Below are 17519 nucleotides of genomic sequence, written 5' to 3'. Positions count from 1 at the left end.
TGGGCTCTCCTTATCATCTCTCTTCCTCCAGCATACTAGCTGGGGCTTCTTCACATGGTTGCTTCAGCGTTCTCAGGGAGAAGAGGAAAGCTACAAGACTTCTTGAGACCTAGGCTCAGAAGTCACCCAGAGTTACTCATGCTGCATTTATTGGCCAAAGCAAGTTACAAGAACAGCTCAGATTCAAGGAATAGAGAAACAGACTCCACCTCCTGATGGGAGGAGCTGCAAAGTCACACTGTAAAGTGGTGTATATACAGAAATGAAAAGACTTGGTGGCCATTAAGCACTCTATCACACCATTCCATTTGGGAAAATGAGTGCTGAGCACATAGTCCTGTGGGCCTTGAGAGATGGAAGGAACCACTGAGGTGAAAAAAATGAGCTTTTGAGTGGATCCTGAGAAATGTGCAGATAGAACAAACAGAGGAATGTGGAGAACTTCAGGCAGAGGCAGTACAGACTGAGTGGCAGGGTGACTCATGGTACGTTTAGACTCTAGTGAATGCACACTTGGGTGGAGTGGGTAGAGAAGAGGATTTAAGACATAAGTGGTAAGGATGGTGGGAGAGGTTATGCTTGGGTGTGGGGGACTTTACCTGCTAGGCTCTCAGGAGTACAGGTATACCTACTATGCAGTGATCAGCCAGGAGTACATGGTGGCTTAGTGGCAAGAGTGGGTATGGTGGTGTAGCGAAGACACCCTTAAGAGCCTGCATCTTTATGAACAGCAGTTTGGAAGGAAGTTGAGTGTGACCTGGAGCGGCACAGAGATCATGGCAAGAAATCAGCCTAGAGACAGTTTCCCTAAAGGCAAGTGCCTACATGGTTTCTCCTCAAGGGGCTAAAGGGCATAATTGGAGCTTCTACAGGTAGGTTTATTTAGAAGCATAAAAAAATGTTTATCCTGGATTGAATTGATTATCCTAGAGAGAGCTAAATTTAGGTTCATAACACACACAAACACACCCCCCTCTCTCCTGTATAAGAATCGACTTTCATGTGAGACAAGTAGGATACAACTGTTTACAGTCAAAGTTTTGTTTGTATTTGAAAAGAAAAAATCCTAGTGCTCTTTAACATTATAAGTGGGCAAGGAATCATGGATGAGGCTAGAAACCATGATGCAGCTAGGGAAAAGCTGCCTGCAGTCTTGACTGTAATCTAAACTACGGAGCCATGCTCTGTACAGCCACACTTTTCACAGTGGCAGCATAGGAAAACACCAGTTTTCTTTTGACAGTCTGCAAAATGTATATTTCTTTTCCAAACTACTGTTTTCCACAGGATTTATGTGGCCATTAGAACACGTTATGTGCAATTTTTTTAAACACAAAATGAGAAGTGATGTGTGGTTTGTTAAACAGCAGGCAGCAAATAGATAACCAACAAGGACCTACTGTATAGCTCAGGGAACTATACTCAATATTTTGTAATAACCTATAAGGGAAAATAATCTGAAAAAGAATATATACGCACACACGCACACACACACATGTATCTGAATCACTTTGCTGTACACCTAAAACTAACACAAAATTGTAAATCAACTATACTTCAATAAAAAATAAAAAACCAGCAGGCAACAATTCTGTTTCAGGTATTTGTGAGAGACAGAACGTAGAGAATTTGAAGCTCTACTATCACTACCGGAGAGGCAGTCTAGTTGTAAAGCTTCAGGTCATGTGTATACAAAATAGGTCACAGAGTAAGGAAGTATGGCATTAGGTGCCAAAGTGAATAAAAAAAGACAGGACTTAAAATGCGAGAATATGGCGCAGAGGATAACATCCAAGTGAGTGGGTTTGGGGGAAATGGAGAATCTCTCAAGCTAGAATTTCCAAGAATTTGGAATTGGCCCAGGCAGGATTGATTGGCAGGAAGAAGAGGACAGGATGATCCAGCTGTGAGGAAAGGCTCCAGGTAAACTTGAGTGTTGGATTGTTAGTGGTATCGCGGGAGGGGAGCCAGTGAGGAAACAGTTCAGAGATGACTTCCCAGTCTGTGTGCTTAAGATTTCTGTTCCACCTAGTTGCCCTGAAATCACAGGTGAAGAACTGTCCTCAGTTGATGGATTGTGTCATGGGAAGACATTACAAAACAACTGAAACTAATCGACAGGAAAAGAAAGGATATTTAGGTTCCTCTTTACACATACAGGGCTTTATCCACTGTCTAGTAGGTGAATGGATGGCCCTTTGTGCATACATCATAGGATAGGGAAAAGTTCTCCAAGGGAAAACACATCTCCTCTGCCCTTGGTGCTTGCTCAGACTGAGCCAGACCATAGCATGCAGCAGTTATGCAAGAAAGGGACCTCCACTGCATTTTCTAATGACATAGTACTCTAGGGAGATATCTGAGTGGGCATGCTGTTTTTGTCAATTCTCTCCTCAATGTGCTCCTAAAACTGGGGAGGTTTCCTGTAAAAAGATGTGTTTTCTTTTACGATCTGAGAAATTATAGATGGTTCATATCATGGGGGTTCCAAGAAATCATGCCTCATCAGTGTCCTCAACAGTTAGCTTTTTAAAAAAGTATAAAAATAGCATTTAGTGATTATCCGAATTACTTATTTTGTGGGGAGGTACTCAGGTTTACACACTTGAGGAGTGCCTACACATAGGCCTGGTACATAGCAACCACTCGAGCGCTAGTTGATTCTGAGCTACTTTTTGCAGCTTCTTTATGAAGTACAGCAATGCACTAAATTTTTGGTGAATGTGATTCTTTAATGCTGGGAGGACAAGTAAAACCATCAAAAGGGGGCATCTGGTCCAATCTTTGGATATTATATAGGACTCCCCTACGTCTAAATGTTCCTAAGGACAACTTTTAAAATTTCGCCCATGGACACCATGCTTTGAAGGCTTGCCTACCAAACACACCACACCTATGGATTATTATTTTTTTAATTACTTATCTCCATGATATCATTTTATTTTATTAAACATGTTTATTGGAGTATAATTGCTTTCCAATGGTGTGCCAGTTTCTGCTTTATAACAAAGTGAATCAGTTATGCATATACATATGTCCCCATATCTCTTCCCTCTTGCATCTCCCTCCCTCCCACCCTCCCTATCCCACCCCTCTAGGTGGTCACAAAGCACCGAGCTGATCTCCCTGTGCTATGCAGCTGCTTCCCACTAGCTATATATTTTACGTCTCATAGTGTAAATATGTCCATGCCACCCTCTCACTTTGTCCCAGTTTACCCTTCCCCCTCCCCGTATTCTCAAGTCCATTCTCTAGTAGGTCTGAGTCTTTATTCCCGTCTTGCCCCTAGGTTCTTCATGACCATTTTTTTTACATTCCATATATATGTGTTAGCATACGGTATTTTTCTCTTTCTGACTTACTTCACTCTGTATGACAGACTCTAGGTCCACCCACCTCACTACAAATAATTCAATTTCGTTTCTTTTTATGGCTGAGTAATATTCCATTGTATATATGTGCCACATCTTCTTTAACCATTCACCTGTCGATGGACACAGGTTGCTTCCATGTCCTGGCTATTGTAAACAGAGCAGCAATGAACATTTTGGTACATGACTCTTTTTAAATTATGGTTTTCTCAGGGTATATGCCCAGTAGTGGGATTGCTGGGTCTTACGGTCCTTCTATTTTTAGTTTTTTAAGGAACCTCCATACTATCCTCCATAGTGGCTGTATCAATTTACATTCCCACCAACAGTGCAAGAGGGTTCCCTTTTCTCCACACCCTCTCCAGCATTTACTGTTTGTAGATTTTTTGATGATGGCCATTCTGACCGGTGCAAGTCACTGACTTTTAAAATGTCAGGGATTTTTCATTTTTAATTTTTATCCTAGGAGGAAAAAAAGGAAGCTGAGTTCCTATCACCAGGCAATTTTCTAGAGAAATGTACAGCTCTAAGATGTACAAAGTGAGCCTTCTATTCATTTTCCCACACATGCTTCCTAGGGTCCAGCTGCATTTTCATGTAATGTATTTCAAGCCACAAGCTGGTTGTAAAGCCTATTTCAGGTGTGTAAAAGGTGTTACTTCTAAAATCTTCACAAGCAAAAGCCAAAGGCTGACTCCCCAAATTACTAGTCACTGGCCACTCTACAGCACAATGGTGGATTCTTCACTGCAACCACAGGGAGATTTTAAAATCTTGACCAAATAAAACGTATCTACAGAGAATCCTTTGTCCTTATTACAATGCCTAAATAAGGATTGCTTCTCTTAGGTAAAATTATAAATCACGTAAAGGTTATTAAGAAAGGATGCAAATGTTTCTCTCATCTTTCAGGTGGTGATGGATTCCCAATTAACCGTCTTTTTGCTTGACTACAAAACCTAGTGCAGGGCCTCCCTGGTGGCGCAGTGGTTGAGAGTCCGCCTGCCGATGCAGGGGATACGGGTTCGTGCCCCGGTCTGGGAGGATCCCATATGCCGCGGAGCGGCTGGGCCCGTGAGCCATGGCCGCTGGGCCTGCGCATCCGGAGCCTGTGCTCCGCAACGGGAGAGGCCACAACAGTGAGAGGCCCGCGTACCGCAAAAAGAAAAAAAAAAAAAAAACCTAGTGCAGTCTAGTACACTGCAGTTTTTGTGATAAAGCTTGAACGGGAGGTTGAGGAAACCCAGGGGCTCCTTTCATAATAGCCACACAAGATCAGTGAGCAGCCAAGCCATTCATGAGAGTGTCTACATCTAGAGCCACACTGTCTCCCTTTGGCTTCCTCCTAGAAAAACCATCACTCAGCTCCACACTCGATAGAAGAGACGTGGCATGATCATATTACTTAGTCTCAAGAATACACTACATTTACAAATGAGCATTTAAAATGATTTATCAAAGGAAAAGCGGTTATATTCATTAATAATTATTATGCATTACTGTGGTAATGGTCCCCAATTTTCTCACATCTCCTTATGTCCACACCCTGGAGGGTCCCCTCCCACAACGACTCTGGGCTTGGCCACGGAAGAACTTCTGTGGTTTGGCTGATGGGACAATATCAAATGTGACACAAGCAGACACTTGAGAAGTGCTTGTGCACTGGTGCTTGCTCTCGCTTGCTACTCTTTGTGCCTTTGAGACCACGATGTTAACAAGTCCAGACTAGCCAGCTGGATGAGAGACCACTTGGAGTGGGGATGAGCCATCCCAGCTTAGGGCCTCCTAGACCAACCAGCCTGCCAACTACCAAATGTGCGAGCGAGGCCATCCTAGGTCATCCAGCTGCCAGCTAACTACCCTCCCTGCCAAAAAAAAAAAAAAAAGAAAGAAAAGCTAATTGACATAGGCTACTTCAAAGTAAATATGCTTGTGGTCCACTACATATGGAAAGGGGAAAAGAACACTGATTTTCCCTATGAAGTTTACTCTGCACATAAGAAATAGTTTCAAACAGAAAAACCTGCAGTACCTGGATGAGAATAAATAAATATATAAGTATTGAAAAAATTCATCCGTCTTCCCAGATTCTCACAAATGCACTGTCTGCCATCACGGATGGCACACACCAAACACACACACACACACACTCCACAAAAAATTTCCATTTTTTCACTGAAGCATCTTTATCATGATATATTTAAACCAAAGTCTTATATATTCGACAGTTCCATTTCTAACATGAACAACAACTCAGGTTTCCAGGAATTACTTTTTCCTTCAATTCTACTTTTTTTTTCCCATTTGACAGGGCTTGGTGAAAGCTGAAAGAGCTCCCTTAATACAGCCTAAAAAGCATCAGATATAAGAGCCCAATTAAACCTCCTTCTAGAAGCATTCTACAGGACCAGCTTCTTCCAGCATTACAGCAACTCTTTTTAGCCATGTTAATGGTGGGCAGTAAAAATTGTTTAAGATCTACACATGGGACTTCCCTGGTGGTCCAGTGGTAAAGAATCCGCCTTCCAATGCAGGGGACATGGGTTCGATCCCTGGTCAGGGAACTAAGATCCCACACGCCGAGGGACAACTAGGACCGTGTGCCACGACTAGAGAGTCCGTGTGCCTCAAACTACAGAGCCCACGCGCTCTGGAGCCCGCGTGCCGCAACAGAAGATCCCACCTGCCTAAACGAAGCCTGTGTGCCGCAACTAAGACCCGACACAGCCAAAAAAAAAAAAGATCTACACATTTGGGCCAGAAACACTGCCTCTATTGGATCACAAAGTGGGACACTGAAAGGGAAATGACTCTCTTAAGCCACTTTTGTTTAGGCCTCACTAGATGCCTTTCTGGTTTAAATACACACACACACTGAAAAACACCTTCCAGCAGCCTCCCCCAGTCCTTGGAATAAAACACAAGCTCCTTAATGAGGTCCCATAAGGCCCTGTCAATTTTCCCCTGACTATCTCATCTCTTTCCCCAGGTCCTAGCCAAACCTCTGTGGATCCTTTCTATATCTCTCTCCCATCTCAGTGCCCTTACAACACCTGTTGTTCCCTCTGTCTAGCAATCCCTTCTCTCTGACTTTTACCTTGTTTTTTCCTGCTCATCCTTCAGGCTCCAGGGCACCTTGCTGATCTCCCTCTCAGAAGCATTCTACCTCTTACTTGCTGTGTGACCTTAGGCACGTTACCTTTGCTTCACCTCTTTGAGCCTCAGAAAGATGCCCTGTGATAAGCTCTTAACACAGTGCTTAGCACACAAGAAATGGTTAACAAATCATCGCTGCTGTTATTGCTATTATCTCATAGTGATCTCCATCACAACTCAGTGCAATTAATAATTAGATATTTATTTGCAGAAAAATAGAAACACCTCCTTGGATTTCACCTTAATACCTAGTACCTTTCATGCTATTCCCCCCATACTGTATTTTTTGAAGGGCAGATGAAATGAACGTTTACAGAGCAATTATTTTTATTTATTTTTAATTTTTTTTGCGGTACGCGGGCCTCTCACTGTTGTGGCCTCTCCCGTTGCGGAGCACAGGCTCCGGACGCCCAGGCTCAGCAGCCGTGGCTCACGGGCCCAGCCGCTCCGCGGCATGTGGGATCTTCCCAGACCGGGGCACGAACCCATGTCCCCTGCATCGGCAGGTGGACTCTCAACCACTGCACCACCAGGGAACCCTGACAGAGCAATTATTACCTCAATTAATTATTATCTCGGAGGTGTGGTTTGGCAGATTAAGAAACTGAGGCACGGTGAAGTTAAGTAACTGGCCAAAATCAAGTGATGGATTAAAATGCAAGTTGGCATGACCCCACAGCCTGTGTTGGATATGACACCAAAGGCTTCCCTAACTCATGAACCTTGTCATCTAAGAGCAGCAAGTCTCAGAAAAGACGGATCTTCACATTACCATACTTCCCAAAGGACTCCCAGGTATCTAACTCTTCAAATCCTTAACCAGCTTGCTGTTCCAATTACCCCTGTAAACCCCTTTAGCAGAATACTCTTCCCCTTGATTGAGGTGATAGATTTCCTTATTAACTTTCCACTGGATGTTGAGCTCTCAAGGGGATCAATATCTTTCACCTCTTACACCCCTAGTAAATATGTGCTTGCTAAATAAATTAAATGAAAATGTTGGAGAATATATTATAGGTGCAAAGTTGGGGGAGTGGTGGAATGGATTTTCATAACTATTAAAGTTTGGCAGAGCTAAGAACAAACTTGACAAAAACGCTGACAAAAGGGGAGTTTACCTTAACCACTTTTACAATTGATAATGATTTCTATATTTAGCACCAGAGATTCCATGTGATTTACAAATGTGTGCTTTACAGCTTTAGGTAGATTTCACTCACCAATGTTCTGCTGCACCCCACAGCTGCACCTGGGCCACCTTCATGCAGATGCCTTTGACAAATACCAATCTCTCAATGGTTACTCTCAAATTGTTCATAAAAAGAAACAGAAAGAGCAAATGATAAAGCAAATGGGAACAAACTGTTAGTAAACTTGAGTGAAGGGAATAAAGGAGTTCTTTGTACTATTCTTAGAACATTTTTTGTAATTGTATCAAAATAAGAAGTTTTGAAAATCTAAAAAACAAATTTCCCAGGAGATTGCAACACACAAGGTCTAGTGTACTGGCCATGCTGGTACCATATTCTCTTGTCAGCTGTTCCAAAAAACACACTCCAGACTCAGGTTTCCTTGCGTTTCAGCCAACAAAAAGCCCTTTAGGTAACAGGGCTCAGCCACAGCTTCTGGGTTGGGACAGAAATTAAATTATTTACTGCTTGAAGAGCATTAATGAACATATAGGTATCTCCCACTGGACAACACCCCAGTACTATTTCCCCACACCGGGCCCCCTACTTTCTTCAGTCGGCTACCTTTGAGTTCTTACTTTCCTTTTCCCAAGCTCAGCTATAGGGTCACACAAATTCTCCCCAGGACACTTCTTGCTCACTGTCCCCGGCAAGAGATGCACAGAGGCAGTTCTGATGGTAAGAGCTTTGCTGCTGTTGTCTATGGAGAGATCTACAGGAAGGAGGCAAAAATAACCATGGGGGAGTCACAAAGATTCCAGAAAACAGAAAACTCAAAGCTAGTAGTTACTTGGTCTGTAATGACCACTTGCTAGCACTCTTTTATTCGTTCATCACTTCTACCTACTCATCCTAGAACTTCCCCACCTCACAAACCAGAATGCTTCAGCTTTCCCAGTCACTGTAAGTGGAACAACAGGTAGAAACTTGTAAACCATTCAAGTGTCCCCATATTAGCCATTTCAGGAAAGTGCCACATGGGTGTCACCCAATACTCACCCCTCACTTATAAGGTGAGATAAGTAAAGGTCACAGTAAGTTATCCCCTGATGAGAGATTTTCTTAATGTAAACCAGCATATGATCTCTACCTTCCTCAGCTCCTGTTTTGTGTAAGCTCTATGAGGAGGTAGGTACATTATGTCCTATGATAATATTCAACCTCTGTATCCCTGATCAAGGCTTGTTAGAGCCCTTTGTAATGCCATGTCTTCAAAAACACCCAATGCCTTCTGCCTCCCCCAAAATACTTGCTTAGTTCCAGCCAGACCTCAAAGTAGCATGCAAAAAGAAGAAATGCTTTTGTGTAGCTTAGGGCAGAAATGGGTTGTTAGGGTCAGTGGAACACAAAGGAGGGAAAAAACAAGCATTACCAAAGGAGATCATACTCAACCTACAGCCTTCAACATCCTCTGTTCTTAAATATTTTAACTTTCGCTAACTCATACATCTCACCTATGACGAGCGCCCTGCACCATCACCTTTCTTGCTCCTGGGAACTCTCTACAGGCCAGAAGGTGGGTCCCGGTCACCCCTAAGGCTGCTTCCAAGTCACTCCTGGAGGCCAGATGATCACAAACACTTCAGGAAGGAGTGGGAGGCCATTCTTCACTTTCCCCTACCTGTGAACAAGATTCACCAACTCCTACAGGTGAGAAGGCATTTACCACACTGCTAAGGCACAGCAACACGACTCAGAAAAGTGGGAGAACGAAAATGTGGGTTCTAGAACCAGACCAGGACCCCCGAGTATTCCAGAACTGACTGGATGAAGAATGCAAGAAACTCTGTCAAGGCACCAATACTGGGTTAAGAGCACTTCTCTAGCAAACAAAATTGTAGAGAAGAGCATAGCTGAAGAAAAGGTGTCAATGATGGTAGCCAACACTGAGATCTCGTGTAATTCTCCCACCCTTGGAGAGAGTCATTATCCTTTTACAGTTCAAGTATTTAAATTTAGAGCTCACTTTAAATGAAAAAGAAAATGATATGTTATAGAGGTAGAATACTCCTAGGCTAAACAAAAGAGAAAATAAACACACATTTTCACTTATCCAGAGAGTAATCACACGATACTATAAAAGCATGAGAACTACACTATTCAAAAGGTACAGAGGCCTGGGATCCACATTCCCATTGTTTACAGATGTTATGAAAGTATTAAATTAAATAAAAACGCGATGCTTTGTTCAGGCCGACTCCTTTCTCACACCCCGCCTTCACCCCCAGGCTGACAAGAAATGGCTGCAGGGAAGGTATTTAAGAGAACTACTCTGGGAAAGTGGATTCTGGGTTGCTTAAACTAAGCCAAGATGTTGTGCAACCAGTCTTTACCTAAATTATTTTCCATTACTTTGCCAGTTTTGAGAGAAGCAGACAGTTATCTTTATCAGGGAATGAGGTCGCCTTTCCCTCCAGGCCACTGGAATCACCATCAACACGGTTTTGATTTCTTACACAATCAGACGGCAGGGGGGTGGGGGGACGCGGGGGGGGGACACGGGGACCTCAACCTCAGCTTCACAGATCAACGGATCTCACATCAAAAACAATCTCTCTAACATCTGAGACCATGGATTTCCCTGCAACTCAGAAACCCAGAGAAGCGGCCAAACAAGTTTCTTGCCAAATGCTTAGGAGCTGCATATGTCCCAGGGCTACACAATGATACCAACTTTTAAACATGCCTTCACATACCACCATTACGGTCACACACTCGAAATCCCGCCCCCCCCCTTTCCTCCTCACAGATAATAAACGCAGGTTGCCCGGTGCAATTTAAAGCCAGACTTCACCGAAGCAGTGGCTCTGAAAAGCGAGAGAACAAGATTGGAGGGAGGCTATCTTTTCTTTTCTTTTTTTTAAATCGATTGCCCCACGGCGGAGGGAATAAAACCAACTCGATTGCTGGAGAAAAGTTAACTTTGCCGTGCCCAGCGATGGGAAATTTTTCCCATAAGACTGGCAAAGCCCTCCCGTTTTCACCACCCCCGCCCCCGGACCGCCCGGCGCTCACCGCGGATCCGGACCCGGAGCGCCGGAACAATGACGCGAGGGGGAGGGAAAGTTCGCCGGCCCGCGGGGCGCCCGGGCTCACCGGGGACCTCGCCGCCGCCCGCACCGCCCGGCCCCCAGTCTCCGGGACTCGGTTCTTCCCGCCCCCCAACATCGAAACAGTCAGGGCGCGCCCCCGCTCCCCGGAGCATCCGGCCCCAGGCGGCCAGCAGAGCAGGTCCTCCCGCCGCGGGTCTGACCCCAGGAGCCCCGAGAGCAGGCAGTGGACCGGGAGGGAGGGGGCGTCAGGATGGGGCACCGGAGGGAACGGTCGCAACAGTTATGGCGCTTAATTCCTGCCCGAGTGTAGCCGCAGCCGAGCCCGGCCGGGCGCCCCCACCACCCCCGCCCCCGCGCCGGCCACCCGGCGCTGCGCCGGCCGGCCGAGGGACCACCGGGCACTTCACCTTAGCCCACACACGCTCTCGGCCCCAAGGCGCTGGGGACGCCGGAGGCCACCGCTGTAAGGAGCCGGAGCGACCCGGAGCGCGGCGAGGCTGGGCCGGGACGTTGCGCTCCGCGGCGCCCGTTTCCACTCCCCGAGGCCGCCACTCCCGCTGCCCACCCAACGCGACGCCCCCTAACCCGCTCGCCCCGCGTCCAGCCTCAGCGGTGCTTACCTTCGCGCAGCTCGGTCGCCGCTCCTTCCCGGCTCCACACTCGGGCCCGGCAACGTGCCTGGTGAGTCGGGTAGGGGTGGTAACCGCCCCCCGAACCGCTCGCTTTCTTCTCTCCCCTCCCTCGCACCTGCCCCCTAATCTCCTCCCCACCCCCGCCCCCCGCCCCCCGCCCCGCCACGGGATCCGCCGGGGCCGCCCCCAGTGCCTCAGCTCCCGCCCTCGGCCCTCGCCCGCCCGGCCCGTGAGGCCTCAGCGCTGGGCAGGCGGTTGGGCGGCGGCGGCTGCAGCGGCGGAGGCGGCGGCGGCGGCGGCTGAAGCGGCGCGGAGCACTATTGTATTCCTGACACTGTGCGCTCCCACGCTCCGCCTCTTCCCCTTCCTTCCTCCCCCCGTCCCCCCAGCCCCCGCGCTCCACTCACCGCCCCCCCCACGCAGCCAACCGCTGTCCGCGCTCGCCCTACCCGACTGGCTCCCCGCCGTCCACCCGCCGCGCGCTCTTCTGGCGGGCTGGGCGCCGTCGCTACCACCGCGCGCCTCGAGGCTCCGCCCACTTAGGGCTCCCGCACCCGCGGCGCCGGGCTCCAGGTGGGTTCCTCTCTGCTCCTGCTGGGCGCGTTGCTATCGGGAGGCGCCTCAGCGCCTCTAAGGGCCGGAGGCGCTGACGACGGGGAGGTTCCTGGGCCGTGTTGAAATACTACCTAAGCTTTTCATGGCCCCTTTCAACTCTAAAGTTGTATAAGCGGACCCTCATGTATACAACTCGTTGTCGGCCACTATTGATTTAAGTCGTTTGCACTTGAATTACCTATAATAATCAAGCCAAAGTGGCTATTAACAGAATAAATTTATTCAGTTGCAAGCACAAGTGGTTTATGATGTGTGGCTTTTTGATGAGTCAACTTGGTTAGGCTACAGCCCCCATTTATTCAATCAAACACTAACCAAGGTGTTGCTGTGAAGGTATTTTCACGTAATTAAAGCTCCTGATCAGTTGACATAAAGTAAGGGAGATTATCCTGGATAATCTGAGTGGGCCTGATCATTCCTTTCTGACTGCATGCCCTATAGATTTTGGATTTACTTAGCCTGTCCCACATTTGTAAGCCAATATCTTCTAATTAATGAATGAATAAGAGAGAGAGAGAGAGAGAGAGAGAGAGAGAGAGTGTGTGTGTGTGTGTGTGTATAGCTATTGGTCTGCTTCTTTGGTTGAATACTGACTCATACAAATGTTTAAGCAACAAACCCTTTACCATGAACTCATAATTGTCATTTTCATTTACATTTCTAGACTAAACAAAAAGGTAAGCTCTATTTCATAATATGCAAATGTGTGAATTCTAAAATATTCATGGTCCTTCAGACTTACCTCATTTTATTATACTTATGTTGAAATAATTATAGATTCACAGGATCTGTAAAAAAATATTACAGAACAGTCTCATGTAATCTTCACCCAATTTCCCCCAATGGTAATATCTCACATAACCAAGATATTGACATCAGTACAATCCACAGGCCTTATTCCGATTTCACCAGTTTTACATGCACTCGTTTCTGTGTCTGTGTATATAGTACTGTGCAATTTTATCACATGTAAATGGAATCATACCTTTTGAAACTGGCTTTTCTTCACTCAGCATAATTTCCTTGCTATCCACCCAAGTTGTTGCATGTATCAATAGTTCATTCCTTTTTATTACTGAGTAGTAGTATTGCTATGGATGTACTACAGTTTGTTTAACTATTTACCCATGGACGGACATTTGGGTTGTTTCCAATTTTTGCCTATTAAGAATAAAACTGCAATGAATATTCATGTAGAGTTTTCTGTGTAAACATTAGTTTTCACTTCTCTGTGACAAATGCCCAAGAGTGCAATTGCTGGGTCGAATGGTATAAATTTAGTGTTATAAGAAACTGCCAAAAATTCCAGATTGTCTGTACCATTTTACATTCCCACCAGCAATGTATGAAAGATCCAGTTTCTCTACATCTTTGCCTACATTTGGTGTTGTCACTATATTTTTATTTTAGTCATTCTAACAGGTGTGTAGTGATACCTCTTTGTTTTAAATTGCACTTCTCCAATAGCTGATGATGTTAAACATCTCTTCATATGCTTATTTGCCATTGTATATCCTCTTTGGTGAAATGTCTGTTCATGTCTTTTGCCCATTACATTTTGAGAATTCTTTATATATTCTGGATATAAGTTCTCTGTCAGATATGTGGTCTGCAAACATTTTTCCCAGTCTGTAGCTGGTCTTTTCATCCTCTTAAGAGATTTTGAAGGCCAAAAGTTTTAATTTTGATGAAGTCCAACTTATCAATGTTTGCATTTATGTATCATGATTTGGTGTCATGTCTGAGAAAAATTTCACCTAGTCCTAGGTCCCACAAATTTTCTCTTGTATTTCCTTCTAAAAGTATTATAGTTTTATATGTTACATATAAGGCCATGCTTCATTTTCAATTAATTTTTATATCAAATGTGAAGTTAAGGTCGAGGTTCATATTTTTGCCTATGAATGTCTGATGGCTCAAACACAATTTGTTAAAATAACTATTTTTTCCTCCACTGAATTGCTTTTGCACCTTTGGCAAAATCAGGTGGGCATATTTGTGTTAGGCTATTTGTGTGGGGCTATTTCTCCGTTCTCTAGTCTGTTTTATTGTTCTATGTGTCTATGCCTCTGTGAATACCAAACAGTCTTGATTACTGTAGCTATATATTTCTTTATTCTTCTTCAAAATTGTTTTAGCCATTCAAGGTCATTTGCCTTTCTATATAAATTTTGGAGTGAGCCTGTCTATATCTACAAGAGCCTTGCTGGGATTTTGATAGGAATTGTGTTGAACCTATAGATCAATTTGGGGAGAATCGACATCTATACTATACTGAGTCTTCTATCCATAAACATGATATGTGTATCTCTCAATTTATTTAGATCTTCTTTGACTTCTTTCATCAGCATTTTGGAATTTTCAGCATGCAGATCGTGTACATGTTTTGTTAAGTGTATATCGTATTTCATTTTCTTTGGCATGATTGTAAATAATATTGTGTTTAAAGTTTCAGCTTCTTTATTCATTGCTCATTATTAGTATATAGAAATGCAATTAATTTTGGCTGTTGATCTTGTATTCTTTGACTTTGCTGAACCCACTTACTAGCTCTAGGAATCTTTTTGGTAGATTCTTTGGGATTTTCTACATAGACAATCATGTTGTCCATGAGTATGGACAGTTCTATTTCTTCCTTTCCAATCAGTATGCCTTTTATTTCCTTTTCTTGCCTTATTGTGCAGACTAGAACTTTCAGTACTATGTTGAATAAGAGTAGACATCCTTCCCTTGTTCCCTATCTTAGGGGGAAATTTGCCATTAAGAAAACTGTTAGGGGGCTTCCCTGGTGGCGCAGTGGTTGAGAGTCCGCCTGCCGATGCAGGGAACACGGGTTCGTGCCCCGGTCCAGGAAGATCCCACATGCCATGGAGCGGCTAGGCCCGTGAGCCATGGCCGCTGAGCCTGTGCCTCCGGAGCCTGTGCTCTGCAACGGGAGAGGCCACAACAGTGAGAGGCCCACATACCGCAAAAAAAAGAAAAGAAAACTGTTAGCTGCGGTGTGTTTGTTTATTTGTTTGTTTTTGTAGATGCTGTTTATCAAGTTGAGCAAGTTCCCTTCTATTCCTAATTTGCTGAGAGTTCTTATCATGAATGAATGCTGAATTTTGTCAAATGCTTTTTCTGCATCAATTGATATGAACATATGATTTTTCTTCTTTAGCCTGTGGATACGGTAGTTTGCATTGATTGAATATTGATTTTTGAACTAACCTTGCATAGCTGGAATAAGCCCTGCTTGGCCATGGTATAATTGTTTTTATACCTTTCTGGATTCTATATCACTAATATTTGATTGCAGATTTTTGTGTCAAAGTCCCTGAAAGAAGTTTTTCATGCCATGTTTGTCTGGTTTTGATATTAGGTGAATACTGGCCTCATAATATGAGTTAAGAAGTTGTGCAGAAAAGAGTTAACATAGCAGGCCCTTGGCGGGCCTCTGGGAACTGGGATTTCAGGAGGGTTTCCACCATCCCCAGAACTGATAAGAGTGACTCACTATGCCTAAACTGTTTGTACAAATGTGATTTATACTGGGACTAAAATTCAAGTCTCCTGATTTCCAAGCTGTGCAGAAGAGTTAACATAGCAGGCCTGACTGTTATCCTTTGAAAGGCCTGTTTGCAAGGTTGGTTCTTGGATGGCATCTGGAAACTTGGATTTGGAGTGAGTTCCTCCCATTCCCAGGACTGATAAGAGTATCTCACTGTGCCTAAACTGTACAAACAATATGGTTGATGTTGATCATCTGCTTTTCTTCTGGGAGTCTGGAATTTTGGTAAGTGCTAAGCAGAGGGTGCCTACATGACCGACCCTCAATAAATGCCCTGGGAGCTAAGCTTCTAATGAGCTTCCCTGATAGACAACATTTCACATGTGTTGTCACAACTCTTTGCTGGAGGACATAAGTGCATCCTGTGTGACTCCACTGGAAGAGAACCCTTGGAAGCTCGTGCCTGGTTTTCTCTGGACTTCCCCCATGTGCCTTTTTCCTTTGCTGATTTTGCTCTGTATTCTGTCATTGTAATAAATAATAGCCTTGAGTCTGACTATATGCTGAGGTCCTAGTTGAATCATTGAGCCTGGGGATGGTCTTGGGGACCCTGACACAGAAATGTTCCCTCCTCTTTGGTATTCTTGAAAAGACTGTGTAAAATTGGTGTTAATTCTTTAAATGTTGGTAGAATTTTCCAGTGAAACCATGTGGACCTGGAACTTTTTTTCCCAAGACCTTTTAAATTACAAATCTAATTCCTTTAGTAGTTATTGGACTATTCAGATTATAAATTCCATATTGTTTGAGTTTTGATAGTGTGTGTTTTTCAAGGAAACGTTCCATTTTATCTAAGTTGTCAAATTTATATGCATAGGGTTTTTCATAGTATTCTGTTTTTAAAAAAAATTATTTAATTACTTTCACACTGCATGGTGTGCAGTATCTTAGTTCCCCGACCAGGGATTGAACCTGTGTCCCCTGCAGTGGAAGCACAGAGTCCTAACCACTGGACCAGGGAATTCCCCATAGTATTCCTTTTTTAAAAAAACACATCCATCACCTCACACATTTACTCTCCCCTTCTTTTTCTTTGGTGAGAACATTTAAGTTCTACTTAGCAATTTCAATTATACAATACAGTGTTATCAATTATACTCACTATGTCATACATTAGATCCTCAGACCTTCTTCATCTGACAGATGGAAGTTTGTACCCTTTTTGTTTGTTTGTTTTTGGCCGCTTGGCATGCGGGATCTTCGTTCCCCAACCTGGGATTGAACCCGTGCCCCCTGCAGTGGAAGCATGGAGTCCTAACCACTGGACCGCCAGGGAATTCCCTGGAAGTTTGTACCCTTTTACCAACCTCTCTCCATTTCCCCTACCCCTCAGCCCCTGGCAACCACTATTCTACTCTGCTTCTATGAGTTGGACTTTTTTTTTTTTTTTTAGATTTCACATATAAGTGATTCCATGCAGTATTTGTCTTTCTCTGACTGGCATATTTTACTTAGCATAATGCCCTCCAGATTCATCAATGTTGTCACAAATAACAGGATTTCGTTCTTTTTTTTTTTTTTTTTTTGCGGTACATGGGCCTCTCGCTGTGTGGCCTCTCCCATTGTGGAGCACAGGCTCTGGACGCGCAGGCTCAGCGGCTATGGCTCACGGGCCCAGCCGCTCCATGGCATGTGGGATCTTCCCAGACCGGGGCACGAACCTGTGTCCCCTGCATTGGCAGGCGGACTCTCAACCACTGCTCCACCAGGGAAGCCCCTACAGTGACATTTTTAATGAACATTTTGGTCAGGGATTGACTATATATTTGCTATAGACAGACATTTCCATAGCATCTTCCTTCCAAAGAATTTGGTTACCAGGTTGAGAACTTTATTTTCCTTTCAATTGGCTTCAGGATCTGTAGAAGTATCCCCTGGCTCATTTGTGATATTAGTGATTTATGCCTCCTCTCTTTATCTTAGTCAATCAGTGCTATAGGTTTATCAAG

The 17519-nt window shown here is 44.4% G+C and overlaps 1 protein-coding gene across 4 annotated transcripts in view; it reads right to left on the bottom strand.

The window, feature by feature from the left end:
* JADE3 (jade family PHD finger 3) overlaps positions 1 to 11939 on the bottom strand; it is a 163086-nt gene extending 151147 nt beyond the window's left edge. Inside the window, exons 1-3 of one of the 4 annotated variants that reach the window (XM_082610006.1) lie at positions 11391 to 11447; positions 8049 to 8429; positions 7748 to 7831 (exon numbers count right to left, since the gene is read on the bottom strand). The gene's annotated coding sequence lies outside the window, so the exon portion shown is untranslated. Of the gene's footprint in view, positions 1 to 7747; positions 7832 to 8048; positions 8430 to 11390; positions 11501 to 11851 lie in introns of those variants that run through there. The other 3 variants (XM_082610007.1, XM_082610008.1, XM_082610005.1) reach the window with 3 other exon arrangements.
* Between the last annotated feature and the right edge of the window lie 5580 nt (positions 11940 to 17519).

This window comes from Mesoplodon mirus (assembly GCF_964341445.2).
Source record: "Mesoplodon mirus genome assembly, chromosome: X".
Lineage (NCBI taxonomy): Eukaryota > Metazoa > Chordata > Mammalia > Artiodactyla > Ziphiidae > Mesoplodon > Mesoplodon mirus.
The sequence above is the reverse complement of the archived record's forward strand: the minus strand, read 5'-3'. Positions and strand labels throughout refer to the sequence as shown.